This window comes from Corvus moneduloides, chromosome 4, assembly GCF_009650955.1.
Source record: "Corvus moneduloides isolate bCorMon1 chromosome 4, bCorMon1.pri, whole genome shotgun sequence".
NCBI classification, from domain to species: Eukaryota; Metazoa; Chordata; class Aves; order Passeriformes; family Corvidae; genus Corvus; species Corvus moneduloides.
In genome coordinates this window covers 28733037-28747854 of record NC_045479.1, presented here as the reverse complement: position 1 = coordinate 28747854, position 14818 = coordinate 28733037, and the positions used below count along the sequence as shown (strand labels likewise).

The following is a 14818-nucleotide window of genomic DNA, read 5'->3' as shown; positions in this document are numbered from 1 at the left end:
TCGGCCAATTTTGATTATCTTAAATTCTCTTAGGTTTTTTCAAGCATTTTTCTTCAGTGGATTCATATTTCAGACAGTATTTCTGACAATCTATTTTATGCTTCATTGACCACAAGGTTTGAAATTCTAGTTCATATTGGCATAGTAGTGTCAAATTTGTAGTGATAAATGGATAACTTTTTTTATTTCAAATAGGTCTCTTGTTTAATTTGAGATCTGTAATTTTTTTTTTTCGGTTCATTACTTCTGCTATTTTTCTGTCTAGGAAAAAGTGATTAAAAGAGACAGAGGGATCAAGGTGCTTTAGACTTGTCCATGTGAAGAAATGGGTTGTCCAAGGCAGGGTAAAGGTACTCATGCTGTCTATTCATTTTGCTTTAAGAAAATTAATGTTACAGTTTTCTGATTTTTTTTTTTTTTTTTAAGCAAACCAACACTGCTGCTCTTGGGAATCTGTTTAAAATGTGCAACCCAGGATTCATTATTGGGTAGTATGCTTGCTAATGTTATTTTCATAAGCAGAGATCTTTTATTTAGGTGTATTGTGAATTAAATTTCTTGAATTTCGACAGAGTAGTAGTGTTGCTAAATTATAACCTCCTTATACTTAAATTGGTAATATCTCCTATCATTATTTAAGTAAGTTCTACTATCTAATTGTAAGGTGAAGGAAGCTGAAGAGGAAATTAAGCACTGAGAAAATGCTTCTATTTTAGCATTTTCTCTGTTATTCTTTATCTATTTCATAACAAACCATATCTCCTCAAAAATGGGCCCTGAATCTAAAGTTGTTCATGTTGCTTTCCTAAATTTACAGAAGTTTGCGTTTTATATTAATCATGTAAGATAATTCTGATCTCAGTCCTTAAGCTTGTGTAGATTTTTTTCATCTCTTTTTTCTTAAAATTGATGGAAAATATTCATATGCTGTAATATCTGGGAGAGTCCACTTTTTATATAGACTGCTATTAAACAGAAAGGACACAGAGTGGGTTTATAATATGTCAGGAGGCAAAGAAGGGAGTTGCCTACCTGTGGCCAATGAATAGCTTGAGAGAGCTGAACAGAATTATGTTATATCTAAAAACAATACAGAAAAGTAACTATTCCTTAAAGTGGAATAAAGAGCGTGCTTCTGAAACCAGTGAGTGACAATGTAAAGGCACGGTGTGATGAGGAATAGGAGTATTCCCCTTATTTGGGTCTTTGGCTTGTATGTACTTATGTGTATTACATTTCCTTGTGTATGTTTTGTGTTGTGAACTATTCAAGTTCCTGCTTTTTGTGTGTATCAAACCTATGTGTGTTTATTTTCCCCAGAAAGATCTATTTGGCGTGTGTTTTTGATTGCCATTTGTCCAGGAACACATGATAGTGAATCATAGACTATCCTGAGTTGGAAGAGACTCAAGGATCAACTCCTGGCTCCGCCTGGGGCAAGTGAAAAGTTAAACCATATGTCTAAGAGTGTTCAAACACTTCTTGAACACTGACAGGCTGGGGACCATGACTTCACTGGGGAGCTTGTTTCAGTTCTTAATCACCTCTTTAGTGGAACTTTTTCCGAATCATGGAGTCAAAGAATACCAGGTTGGAAGGGTTTGCAAGGATCACCTGGTCCAACCACTCTTAGCACAAGCACTGTCTCAACAAGATGGTCCAGCACCCTGTCCAGCCAAAGTGTCCAGTGTTGGGGAAATCACCACTTCTCTGGGGAGGTTACTCCAATGCCTGATTGTTCTCATTGTGAAAAATTTTCCTTGTGTGAACAATCAGAATCTCCTCAGGAGGAACTTGTACCCATTACACCTTGTCTTTTACATGTGACTGCTTGCAAGAACTGCTGTAGAAGAGCTTCCTTTCACACTGGTTTCAAAAATCTGATTGTTTCTAGAAATGCTAAACTGCTATGTTATAGTACAAACAGAAAACCTTTTAGTTAAGAAAAGATGAAATGTTTCAACTGGCACATGTTGACGTGCAAATGTGTGTATATATACATATTCATATATGTAAAACACAGTCTTATGTATATAATACTTATATCATGAGTAAGTAAGAAATATAATACTTACATCATGAACTGTGATATTAATGTGCTAAAACTTGAACAGAAATTCCAGAATGACCGAATAGCATTTTGTCCTTAAAATTCTGGTGGAAAAGCTGCTGTTTTACCATTTTCTTTACTGTTAAAAATTCAAGAAAGCTGTCTTTCATTAAAAGTAAGAATAAGGGGAAATAAAAATGCACAAACCCTTCTCTTCCGGATTCTTTTGACAGAGCTTACTGTTGGATTTCAGCAGGCACGTGTGTTTGAGGAGATGTTGGTTTGTATTCCAAACTGTGCTGACCTTACCACCATAAGCTACTGATATCATAAAATGCCTCAAATACTGTTTAGACATCAGATCACTATCCCACTCTCAGAGTTGATTATATTTGGCCAACAAGTTAAAAAATCACTGAACCTAGAAAAAAGCCATGATCTCATTAAGCTTAATTTCCCCCAGAAATCAGGCCAAAGTGTTAAGACAAAAAGATACAGTGTATTTGAGAAGGGAATATAGAAATAGCATTTAGTGTTTTCAAAGAGAACTAAAGATTTTTTTGGGCTGGGAGTGGGGATTGGTTGCTGGTGAATCGCATATATAATTCGTCAGTTGTCCTCATTTATTTTGATACTTGTGAATTTGTAACACAGGCAGTGACACTTTAAAACAAAATGCTTCTCCTCCTCTTCTTTTTCTCACTGATTTTCTTTAACTTCATCTGTGTTGACAGAAAGGAGTCGGAAGGAAGGGAATTTGGACGAATTTATCTGTCATAATGGGAGAAGAAAGGCAAGGAAGAGCTTCTAATGTTTTAGCATGCATTAGAATGTTAATAGACAATTATCATAATTAAATAAAAACATTCTGGATTCTAAGTAGTGTGCCAGTTTTCGAAATGCAAGTATCCTTGTTGTCTCTTACTTGAGAGATACAAATCAAGTTGTCTACTAAATCCAGGAGATGTCAAAGCACATGTTTTATTTATCATGGTGTGTTCATCTATTTGTCTTCCCTTTATTGAAAATGTGGGTTGGTTTGAGATTTAAAATTGTTAATTTTCTACCCTCTCTCTCTACTTGAATGTCCTTTATTTTCATGTGCAGTCAAAGAAGCACGAGAATAAGCTTCCATGCTGTGCGGATAAATAACTCCTCTAGCAAGTGGAGAGAATTAAAACACGGCATTAGCAGCAATAGCTGCATTAGTTGGAATGGTTTACCCAGGATGTGCTTACTGATAAACTTGTATCTATTTAAGAAAGATCTAATTAGGTTCTTTTTGTTACATAAATGAAACCATATTATTATAATAAAATATACATAAAATAATGAATAGACATAATTTTTTATAATTTCATTCAAGTGAGATGACTTAAAGGTAATTTCTACATTTTAAGCACTTAGTTTCATGACATTTCCTAGCAATTTACCAATTATAATGCCTCAAATGTTTGCCATTATTAAGAAACATTTAATGTAAGATTAGATCAGTCATAAATATTTTATCAGGAGAAAATATATTATTTCAGGTACATCCCAACATCTTTATGCCTGTAATTCTGTGCATCTGCATACCAATAAAAGGGATGCTGTATTAGCATATTGCACTCCTACTACATCCTTCTGTTGTCGGTGAGTCAGTCTTGAAATAATCTGAAGATTGTTTCAATTTTGCTTCCAAAGTCAGCAAGATACATTTTGGGATGATTTTTCTTCTCTTTCTCTGCTACTGTCATCTCAGCAACCTTTGAAGTTAAGTTGTGGCTGTTCCCAGGCATCTGAAGATCTGTCCTTCACTGTCCATAGCATGGTTCTGCCGGGCACAGTAAGGGACAGGTCTGGCAGCCTCCTTGCTGTTTTTCTAGGCAGCAATCTAGAGACCACTGTGACAGATATGCCATTTTGGCTTATTTTTTAATGAAAAACTGAAGTACTATGATGTCTTAGGTGATGGTGAGGGGTTTTGAAGGGCTGTAGCATGGAGGTGCTTTGCTCAGTACCTTTAACCACCTTTTGAACTGTATGACTGTTGAGGCATTGGTTTTCCTTCGCAGGAAAGAGAAGGTTTGCACCATGGCAGTCCCATGTGAGTAGGGCAAATCAGTCTTCATGACTCAAGCCAGTGAAGGGGAAAGTGGAGAGAAGGAAACTGCATTTAATTTCATATTTAATAGCCTATTATGGCAGGATTGCTGCAAACATAAATATTTTAATTTTTAGGCACACATTTTAAGGAAAAAAAAAGTGAATCTTCTGAGGAAACAAGACATATTCTGTAGAATTTTTCCCTCATCATTCTCTTCACCTTTTGTAGTTAAGGAACTGCAGACCACCTGCTTCTGGTGCATTGTGCCAACATCCCTCCTGACTATACTGTCATTTTTATGACCCAAACAGCAGTTCCAAAAGTTCCTTTCTCAGGGGCTTACGACATGTGTCTGGGTTGTGACTCACCTGCAGCAGTCCAGGCATCCCACGGGTTGGTGACCACACAGCTGTAAGTACATCCTGTCTCACAGCAAATGGACCTTAACTGAGGAACTCTTGCCCTAAGCAGGAGGTGGACACAGGCAGCAGCAGCAGGAGCAGCCTGGTGTGGAACTTCCTGGAGAACACTCACTGTTTTACAAAGAAATAACACACCTCAGAAGACTTGCTTGGTAAGATTTCTCTGCTGTGTGCTTTAGGGCTGTTCTTCACTGTAGAGGTTTAATAAGCTTGAAGGAATCATAGTGTCTGCTCTGGAGCCTGTCTGCTCCATTTATTCTCTTGCAATCTGAGGACAAAACAGTGCTGGGTGATTCTATTTGGATCACACATTAATCAAATTTCTATCAATGACTTAAAATAGAAATAATACTAGCTGCTAAATACAGAATAGGGTATCACAGGACCATTTTAAACTGTCAAACCATCAAATTATCCGTAATTTCTTAAAGGGTTGTTTTTTAGTTTACGTCTATCCTCTGTTTTCTGCAGTTTTGTGCATCTATAAATTCTGACAAGTCTGTTTTTGTTGACAGGCAATATTGGTCTTTGAAAGTTTGATTTGCTTCCTGTGACATTTCTTGATATATAGTAGAAGTTTAGTTATAACTTAGCTTAAAAAATCTCATCTTGACTGTTTCATTGCCTCTGTGATAACCTTAAAAATCTGTGTGATCCACATGCTATCACATGGGTTTTGAAGCAACAGCATTTCTTTTAAAAATGAGCACAATTATTAAGGGACTAAAATAATAAACCACAAAAATATATATATTCTTATGTAGAATATGGGATTCTTACAGTTTTAAAATGTTTCAGCTGTATACTTGGCAAAACTTCTTGAAATTTTATTTTCATTTAGCTATGGATTCCCCTTAGTCGTCTATACTTATGCAAGCTGCAGTCGCCATTCAATGCATAGAAGGCTTTTATTAAGTTGTAAGGGTAAGAACAGTGTCTTTGCTTTTCTATTTCTCCCTTTTTTTGGCAAACGGGTATTGGAAGGAGAGAGAATAGGCTGGCAATATCCTCTCTTGGTGCTTAATGAAAAGCTGTTAAAAATCAACGGTATGACAGACTTTATTTCCTTCCAGCAGACACAAAAGAAATACAAAGTTTTTTACAATAGCACCATTTTACCATTTATTTCCCTTTTTTCACTACGTGATAAACACAATATTTCTTGTGTAAGAAGACCATTTCTCTTCCTCATACCCCCTGTGAAGTAATAACAGTCATTAGTTCCTTGGTACCAGTTCCACTGGTACTACGAAATGTCTTCTACTGATTAAGCTTGTGGTTAATTTTACTTTGGAGCCTTGGAATGACATAAACATTGCTTGAAACTTTTCACAGGTTTTGTGCCTGAGCTCTTTCCCACGTTGGCTTCTCTGGTGCACACATTGAGGCCACAGCCTGTCCCTCTTTAGGGGTGTGTTTGAGGTCTCTCCTTTTCACCAGAAGTCTCTTTTGAGAATACCTGTGGGAAAAGTGTGTTTAACCTCTCCACCCCAAAGTTAAATTTCAGCAAAACTAACAGTTCAGAAAGTGATTAATGAGGGTGGTAAGCAGGCTGACAGGGCAGATAGTATTGACTTCATCAACCTGTTTAACTAGGGAACTGGGTAAAAAACCCATAAAAAATAAACGTAACCTCTAATGCTTCCTTGCCATGTGGTGTAGGAAGTGGGAATCACTCACAGTAAATTATAGTCCAAGGAAAATGTATGCCATTATGATAAATGTGATATAAATAGGTAGATAGGCTGGCTTTCACTGCTGCCTTTTACTAAGTCATTGTCCCACCCCAGATTGGCTGTACTGTAGTGATTCATAGATAATTTCTTGTAATGAATTAGCATAATTTTGGTGGAATTTGGAAACTGGTAGTAAAGTTTGTTTTTAAAACACGTATTTATTTCTCTTAGTGATACAGTAGAAGCTGAAACTAAAATAAGAACAGAAGTCTCTTCCTTTTCTCCTTCAAATTCTTTTGGAAAGAACACAAGATTTGACTTTCACATCTTATAAAGGTATAATAAGGCAGATGTCCCTCTTTTTGAAATATCTGTCTTAATTAATTAGAAAAACTGAGTAACTCTTTGGGTTTGTACATTGCTTGAACCCAAAGTTGGAGATTAGCAGTCTCATCTGTGGTGGTGCTTGTCTACATCTTGTAAGAGAAACACAATTGAAAGGGCTCTTAACTTTTGGTTTGATTTTTCTAATAAAAGTATTTTTTTTTTTTTTAATTCAAGTCAGGAAATGGAAAAGTGAATGTTCTCAGGCTAACATTACACAAATAGATTTTTTCCCCCAGTAGATTTCTAAAGCTTATTATATTACCATTTGTTTTGCTCTGCATGGAAGAAATTCCCTTCCTTGCAAGGTATACACTGCCTTCTGTACACTGTCAGAAACTAAACAATACTAATAGCAATGATTAAAGGATCAGATGTACAGTTCAATTAGTAGAAGTGGGCTTTCATTTCCTGAGTCTTGATTGGGGATGATGTTGATGTGATCTTAATTTTAACTGTGTATATGTTTCGAAACGTAAATATAAAACAGCACATCCAGAAAATGTCACCAGGCATGAGTGGGATGTGCTAGGCTGTGTATCCCTCTGACACAAGAGCAAACAGCAAGGAAATAAGCAGCTAAGTTATTTGATACCCTGTGCTTCACTCAGGTCTGCATCACAGCCTTATCTTCCTCCCTTTCATCACACACAGCTCATATATCATTACCCTCCCCCATGCAAGCAATTTTGTTATCAGCCACAATTATTATTTGCCAACATACTGAAGAGAAATTATAGAACTGAAGTTTATAGATTAAAACTGTCATATAGTTCAACTACACCCTGCGTATTTCTGCTCATGAGTTGTGCTGGCTAGTGCAAGCTCGGCGATGAGACCATGTAGAAGGGCTTTTAAAAGTTCTTCTCAGGGTTTTTCTGCACTTCTGAGGACTGAAGAGGTGTCCTCAGCATTGAGTGTGCTGCCCTCTGCTGCTGCGTCCCTGCTCGTTGTAGCCTCCGCTCATGGGGAGCATCCCTCCCCCGGGCCAGGAACCTCTTTGCCAGACCAGGGCTGGTGGAGGTGAGGTCAAGCAAGAAGCAGCAAGATTCAGGTCTGCCTGCAGCATAGCACGTGAGCAGACCAAGGGCTGGAGCTTAAATACAGCTCCTAAGCTGAGGGGCAGAGGCAGGTTCCTTGCAGCTCTTTTCCCTGCAGCCAATCCAGGGTTACCCAGCAGTGTTACCAGAGCTAGCCATGAGCACAGGCGGCTAACGCCCAGGATGGGCCAGGGGAAAGAGTGCAGGATGCCTCTGTGCCTCAGGCAGGGCTCTGTCATACACTCGTCTCTAGAGAGATAGGTTATCAATATAAATGGAGTTTAATTACTGTCCCTTCCTTCCCTGTTGAGAAATGGTGGGAGGACATGGGGAACCAGGCACCAGTGGGAAATTATCCCAAGTAGCATTTGTCTCTTATTGGCCACTTCTGAAACCCACACAGTGAGATTTACTATCATCAGAAGAGAAAATGTGGATCTGAACATTGCAGATCTGGTGACAATTCTGATCTTAGTGACTAATGCTCCCAGGGGAAAGGGAGGAGGTGATGCCTTGTGTGGGAAAATAGAGGTAAATGAAAACTGAGCTGGAGAAAAGTCAACTTTAAGAATTCTTTAACATTCTCAAGTCTTATAATAGACCTATTGCAACTCCAGAACTTCTGCTCGGATTTCAGAAAATAAGCTCCCATCCAGTATTTGACACTTTTGCTGCTCCCTGAAATTGTAAATTTTCCCCTCCTGTCTTAAGGTTTATGAACTATAATAGCAGCCTAAATATTTCACCTTTCTTTTGTCATTTTGTTTCTGTGGGAGTTGGGAAGCTGAGTTGTTTAACATATGAAAAGTGAATAATTAGGAGACCTCAATCCCTTCCCTAATGGATGTGAATGCCAAGAGTAGCTAATAATGAGGAGGAGACTTGCATTTGTTGATTTTTGTTAAGAAATGCAAGAAAGAAAGGAGAGAAAAGTGGTTTTCTCCTTTGTTTCCTCTGGAAAAGAATAGCAAACAGGCTGTAATATAATATTACTAATATTGGTCAAGGAAGAAGATATATTACAACAATGTAATTCCAGAGGTTCATTAAAGAATGGCTAATTGAAGGCCAAACAGTTCAAAAATGTGCCCTCAGGACTCTTTTTGTCCCTGCCGTTCATCACGTGGAATGATAACTTTTGCTTCTTCTCAATAATTATAAGGTGATCCATTTTATTTCCTAAAATTAATGAATTAAAGATGGTGAATTTTCCTTTCTATAGAAAGAAAGCAGAAAGAATACTAGAAAAGAAAAGGTCTAGAACTGCTATTTGGGTATCTTTCAGTCAGTGAGGAGGACCCCTGTGGTGTTATATTCAGAGACATTTATTCACTGTCTCAAAGTGAATCTTTTCTCAAAGATCTAAATTTCAGTTGTCAAAATTTTCTCCTTTCAGATATAGCAACAGAAGACTTTAAAGCCATGGGAATAACTTTTGGCTTGAATTTCAATGCATATCTCCAGGGACTATAAACTCAATTCAAACTGCTTTCTACTGAACAAATTGCAGGTAATACAACATAGTCCAGAAATTCTTTTCAGAGCCAGGCCTTGCCCAATCCACCACCGCACACACTGTGAGGAAGGTGAAAGACGAACCCTCAGTACTCCAGACAGACACTTAAAATGCCTTTTGCTTATGTTCCCTGGCATTGGTTCTTTTTCACTCTACATCAGTTTTGCATGTTTTTAGCCCCTGGTGCTTGTTTCTATCTCTCTTTTAAACTGAGTTACTCATAGCTGTCTCTTGGTTTCATGGTACACAACACTTTCGCTCCAACTTTGGTTCCTTTGTTTTGGCTGGTGTGCTTTAGAATTCTCGAAGTGTTTTTCCATTTCAGACAAGGAGGTCTCTGAAAAACACAGGCCAGTCATCACAGCTTGATGCGGCATGACACTTTTGTTGGCTGTGAATGTGCTGAGGAGCTGTTAACATGAGGATTTTACATCTCTGTATAACATAGATGAGTGTGTACAGTCCTGGCTATGGCCTGTGTGGTGCATACACACACAGTCTTCTCTCTGCGGGCCACCCTAATTCATGAGGTGCGGCTTTCTTCCTACACAAGAGGTTTCTGGGACCATGACCATTCATAATCATCATTAAACATTAAGGAATGATAATCCAGTGTCCTTGTAGGCATTATCATTTTGGTTTCAACTGTGTTGTGCATACTTCTTGTTCATCTCAGTGTAAGGATTTCTGTAGCACTGGCTGCTGTTAGATACCAGACAGAAGATGACCTTCACAGGTGATGAGCTTGTTTCTCAGAAAGCTAATGTTCTGAAAGAAGCTTTGCTGAGCCTTCCAGCTGCAGTGCCACAGCAGTCATATAATGCAATACAGTGGGAGGAGCATGTGTTAAAATGCTTATGAGAAGGACATATAAGTGTCATTAACTGAAATAAATTAATCAGTTATTTTTACATGTGTTGGGAAGGAGCAGCCTAAAACAGCAGTTCATTCCATCACAGACAGCAGCACAACCATGATGTGCTATTTTACCAAACCAGAGAACTCATCCTATCCAAGTCTTCACATGTATCACACTGTGCAGTGTTTTTTTATCCTGCATACACATTAAAAAGGAACAGAAACAAAACAAGAAAATCACAAACCCTCAAGGTCAGTCAGTCTAAATAATGACAGGCAATACAAATGCGTTTTTATACATAAACAGAAAAGGAGTGGGGAAGGTCTTTCTCATTATGCCAAATGGCAGTCTGGCTATGATTTAATGCATTTGAAATTAAGTCTGTCTCTTCAGCTGTACATTTTTACTAGGTCTGCAGAACAGACTGGCAGACAGTATGAGCAGATGCTTCTGGTTGGATCAGGATAAATTTCTTTGTGCTGGCTTTTTGGTCTGATAAAGTCTTTTGAATCTTTTTGCAGGATGACAGCAGCCATGAGCTTTAGGTGTTTTCCAGATGAAGTGTTGGACCAAATGAGTCTACTGGTGTATCATTGTAAGGAGTCTGTAAAGGCAGCTTCTGTTTAAAGATCCCTGATTACTGCATAGGTGAAGAACAAATATGACTCCATGACTTCAGTATCTTTCTCCTTCTTTCCATTTTCTCATGGCCCCTAAAAAAATGCCATTTTTCTTGTGAATTCTTGTGATTTTTTTCACCCAGTCAGTGCAACATCTGGTCCTTTAGGGATTTACAGTATGTGAAATCAACACCTTGTTTCATAAGTAACCCAAAGAAATGGAGAATGTGGTTTGGTGTTTTTTTCTTCAGAATTTGAAGAAATAGTAACCTACTCTTTTCCCTTCTGCCTTAGGTGTGTTGGTGTTCCTGGACAGTTCTAGTGGTAAGATATTTATCAGTACTCAAACTCAAAAAGTCCCAGATCCCTGTTTCCATCCCACAAGCAGACCCTGATGACAATGACCTTTTCCTGAAGAGTGTGGAAAACACATTTTGCAGCCATCTATTATGAGCTGTTGTCTATCATACTTCAATACACAGCAATTTAAAAGCACTTCCAGAATGACATGAGACACAGTATAGCCAAAATCATGGCTGGGTATTGTTGACTGATGTATTAGAGGTGTAATTCATTATTGCTGATGTAAACAGTTCAAAAGCTTAAATTTTTACTTTAAACCAGAAAATTATCTAGAATCCCTAAAAAGTGATTATGCTTGCTTAAAAGTCCAAATAAATTGAATTTATTAGAAAGGAACAAGAAAAAAGGGTTTAAAAGGCCCTTCTTGATAATTCTCTATATGCATGATTTTTCTTTGTTCCTCTTTTTTGTTCCTTTTCTTTTTTTTTTTTTTTCTACTTAGAAGCTTTGTTATCTGGATCTTTAGTTCTTCCTGCTCTTTTCATATCTTAGCTACTCTTTCAGCAAGAGTTTATGGCCTGTGAGCCAATTGCCTTTTTCTTCTTTAATTATGGAAGCTGAAGGCCACTTTGTCTGCCCTGAGTGCCTAATTGAAGGAGGACCATGCCTGCCTTTTTGTTCCTGCCTAGCTTGCCAAGAGTGTGGTGCACTGCACAGAAGGGACAACAGCTTCTTTGGTGATTTCTTTTCAACTAGTGTCCCAAAGTAAAAGGGGGAGCCAGTAAGGAGATTATAGTGTTCTGTCCCTTATTTAGGAGCGATTGTGATGGCTTAGTCTAGGTTAAGTATATGTAGCATGTTCTTCAGTTTTTCTTTTACATTGGCAGAAGATATGGAAAGAACTTTTTAAGGAGTTCACTTAACATATCCTGTCTCTCTCTTTTTCCCCATACTAAAAGGGGAAAGGGGTTATATTCACAAAGAAAGCTCCTAATTTCTACTGTTTCATCACTAAGTGATATTTTTCTCATGAGTTTATTTTGAAAGAAGTGTTTGTGTGGTCACTGCAAGCTGGTTGTTTGGCTTTTTATATGTCATTCCTATAAATCAGCCAGAATGTGACTTTGAACAATAATTATCTCCATTCAAGTTTTATTATTTATTTGCCTTTGTTTAATATATTTGCCCAGTTTGATATCTGAATGAGTCATTGTTTTATAGAAGGCATGTCTTTAAAATTATTCAATACAGTGATAAGATTTCTAAGCAGGGAATTTGAATCACTCTTACAGTATTTATGCTAAAATGACAATCAGACACTCTAGTTCTACCCTGAGATACTTGCTAAATTGGTAGTGGGATTGAACTTGGCTCTGACTTTTCAGAACATGCAGATCTTATGACTGAGTCATGAAAGGTGAACTGTCACATATCAAAGCTTAATTATTGTTTAAGTTTATCCTTCAGTCATTCTCCTCTGATTTGCTCATACTAAAGAAAAGATATTTCCTGTTGTGATGTCTTTTATTTTCCCAGGAACAAATCCAATGATGCCAAAGGAAGCTGTGGTTGCAGTTTAGTGACAGAATACAAAAAAAAATGGGATAATTAAGTTATGCTATGAATATTGGTTATAAATTGTGTTGTCTCATGTAAGCACTTGGGACTTCTGTTGTCTTTTTCTTTCTAGTGCCTCATTTTTTCACAATATTGGAAGCTTGGCCATGTGCAGAGATTCTCTTATCTAAGGATACCAGCTGTTCACTGGAGGATGAAACTAGTTGTCCCTTTCTCAAGCAATGTCTGTCACAAGGAGACAAAAATGTGTGTATGACTTGATCTGTTTTCATAATGATGAATGTAGTTTAGTTAGGAAATTGATTATAAAAATAGAAACCAGGCTTTGAAAAGCAATTTGAAGATACAGTGTAGATCTGTTATGATCATTTCAAGGCTACTGAGAATATTTCACTTAATGTAGTTAATCTTTTCAGTGTCTAGCAGTAATGTTAATGTGGGAAGCCAATGTTGAGAGTAGGATGCACGCTTGATATGCACCCAAATTATATGCTAACTATTTAATGTATTATTTCCATGGAATGAGTGCATAGAATGCAAATGTAATATAAAGCTGAGACATCAATCTTCAGAATATACGAGTATCAGCACTGAAGAGCAGTAATCTCATTTAGACTTTCTTCGAATAATGTTGAGAGGAGATTTTGACTCTCTACTGGTTTAGAGGCATAAGCAGCAATTTGAGAGTCAGGATCTATCAGATTAAGGCTACCTTTGAACCATGTTTCAAGTCCCAGCCTTGAAATATCTCAAAGCCTAAGCCAAAAGACATATTTGTTGTATCAAGGGAATACTGTCTTTGTATTACGCAGACAGGGACTGGGCTGTGTGCCATGCTTTTCCTCCACTCCTTCATGTGGTCAGTGTTGCTCACTGTTACTCCGTATTAATTCTGACCAAATTAAGGAAGCAACCTCTCTGTAGCTATGGAACAACTCTCTACCTGTTGATATCAACAAACTACGTGGTGTTTATCTTACAAACTGTATGCATGTTGGCTAGGCAGACCAGTTACTTCAAATTTGCTCAAGGCTTTATGTTCTCAGTACACTGCTGCCTTCTTTGAAAGTTCTTCCACCAAATGAGGAAATGAAGCAGGTGTCATTCAAACAAACAAACAAGTATACAAGAAAAGTAAAATTATCTTGGTCTTAAGTATGTTTGTTTGCCTTTTAGCATGCTAGAATTGTAAACTTTCAAGTTCTCTCGATTGAGTGTTGTCTTTATACATTCACTTCTGTGGTTATTTTGCTTTCGACAAAAGTAAGAGGGAGGCAAGAGAGGCATTGACAACAGCCCTAAGGAGGTGGAAAGTATATTTGAGCATGAGACTTGTTTTCTGTGATTTGGTTTAATCAAAATCAGTATGGAAATGCCTGTCTCTGCTTTGAGTTTTATTAGTCTGTGTAAAACTTTGCCATTTCATCTCTTTACTTTGCCTGACATATTTAATTTTTGTGGCATAAATGAGTCCATATCTTTAACAGAAGAAAATGTTGTAGATTATGAAAAGATTCAATTTTCTTTACAAAAAACCCCAGACATATTCTTCTTGATTCTAAACCCTAAGTATGTGTGAATCCACTGAAACAAATACCACTTTAGCTGAGAAGACCAACAGAACATCTACAGATTCTTTCCAAGCTGAGTCTCTCTCATTCTGTGAAGACCCAAGACTTGGTCAGGTCTCTGCACTTCTCAGGTGCTGCAATAGCAATTTTCAAGGCACTCTTTTGGGATATTTGGATACACACTGTTGGACACAGAAGACCTGGGATGCCTCATGGGTTTTTTCATTTGTTTCCAATTCTATTGTACTGTTTTGCCAGCCTGAGTACAAGACTTCCTTGGGAGATGGGAGGGGCTGCAGGTAGAGTTAGAGATGATTGCCCATGTTTTATTAAACACCAGTTTTTGCAATCCTTCTACACAATGACGTCTTCAAAACGTGATGGAGAATTAGTTAATCTGAAGCATGTTTAGCTTTGCGTGCAAGTGCAGATCTGGTTGTACATAAAAGAATTTAAACGGAGTTGTCATGCTAGCATTTAAATCTTTTCTTTCCTGCACAGCACCACTGTGGGTGTCTTACATAAATTGCCACAATGGGGTGTATTTCAGATCCTTCGTCTCAGAGCCCATCTGTCATTGTAAGTGGCACAGTCACCTGCGCATCACTTCTGCAGCAGTGTGTGCACTAGACGGGGTACATCCCAATGAAGTTAACAACAGGAGCAGCTCTTCATACAGCTGACTTGGAAAGACTTAGTAATCAAGTCAC

The 14818-nt window shown here is 37.7% G+C and overlaps 1 long non-coding RNA gene across 15 annotated transcripts in view; it reads left to right on the top strand.

Annotated features, from left to right (window-relative positions):
* Positions 1–14818, top strand: part of LOC116443316 — a 114467-nt gene that overhangs the window by 14669 nt on the left and 84980 nt on the right. For 8 of the 15 annotated variants that reach the window (XR_004239815.1, XR_004239818.1, XR_004239816.1 and 5 more), the window contains 10 exons: positions 266–350; positions 427–488; positions 2785–3685; positions 4611–4713; positions 5403–5485; positions 6469–6573; positions 9058–9171; positions 10558–10684; positions 10951–10980; positions 12650–12783. This is a non-coding gene — a long non-coding RNA (uncharacterized LOC116443316). Of the gene's footprint in view, positions 1–265; positions 351–426; positions 489–1320; positions 3686–4610; positions 4714–5402; positions 5486–6468; positions 6574–9057; positions 9172–10557; positions 10685–10950; positions 10981–12649; positions 12784–14818 lie in introns of all 15 variants that reach the window. The other 7 variants (XR_004239826.1, XR_004239819.1, XR_004239828.1 and 4 more) reach the window with 7 other exon arrangements.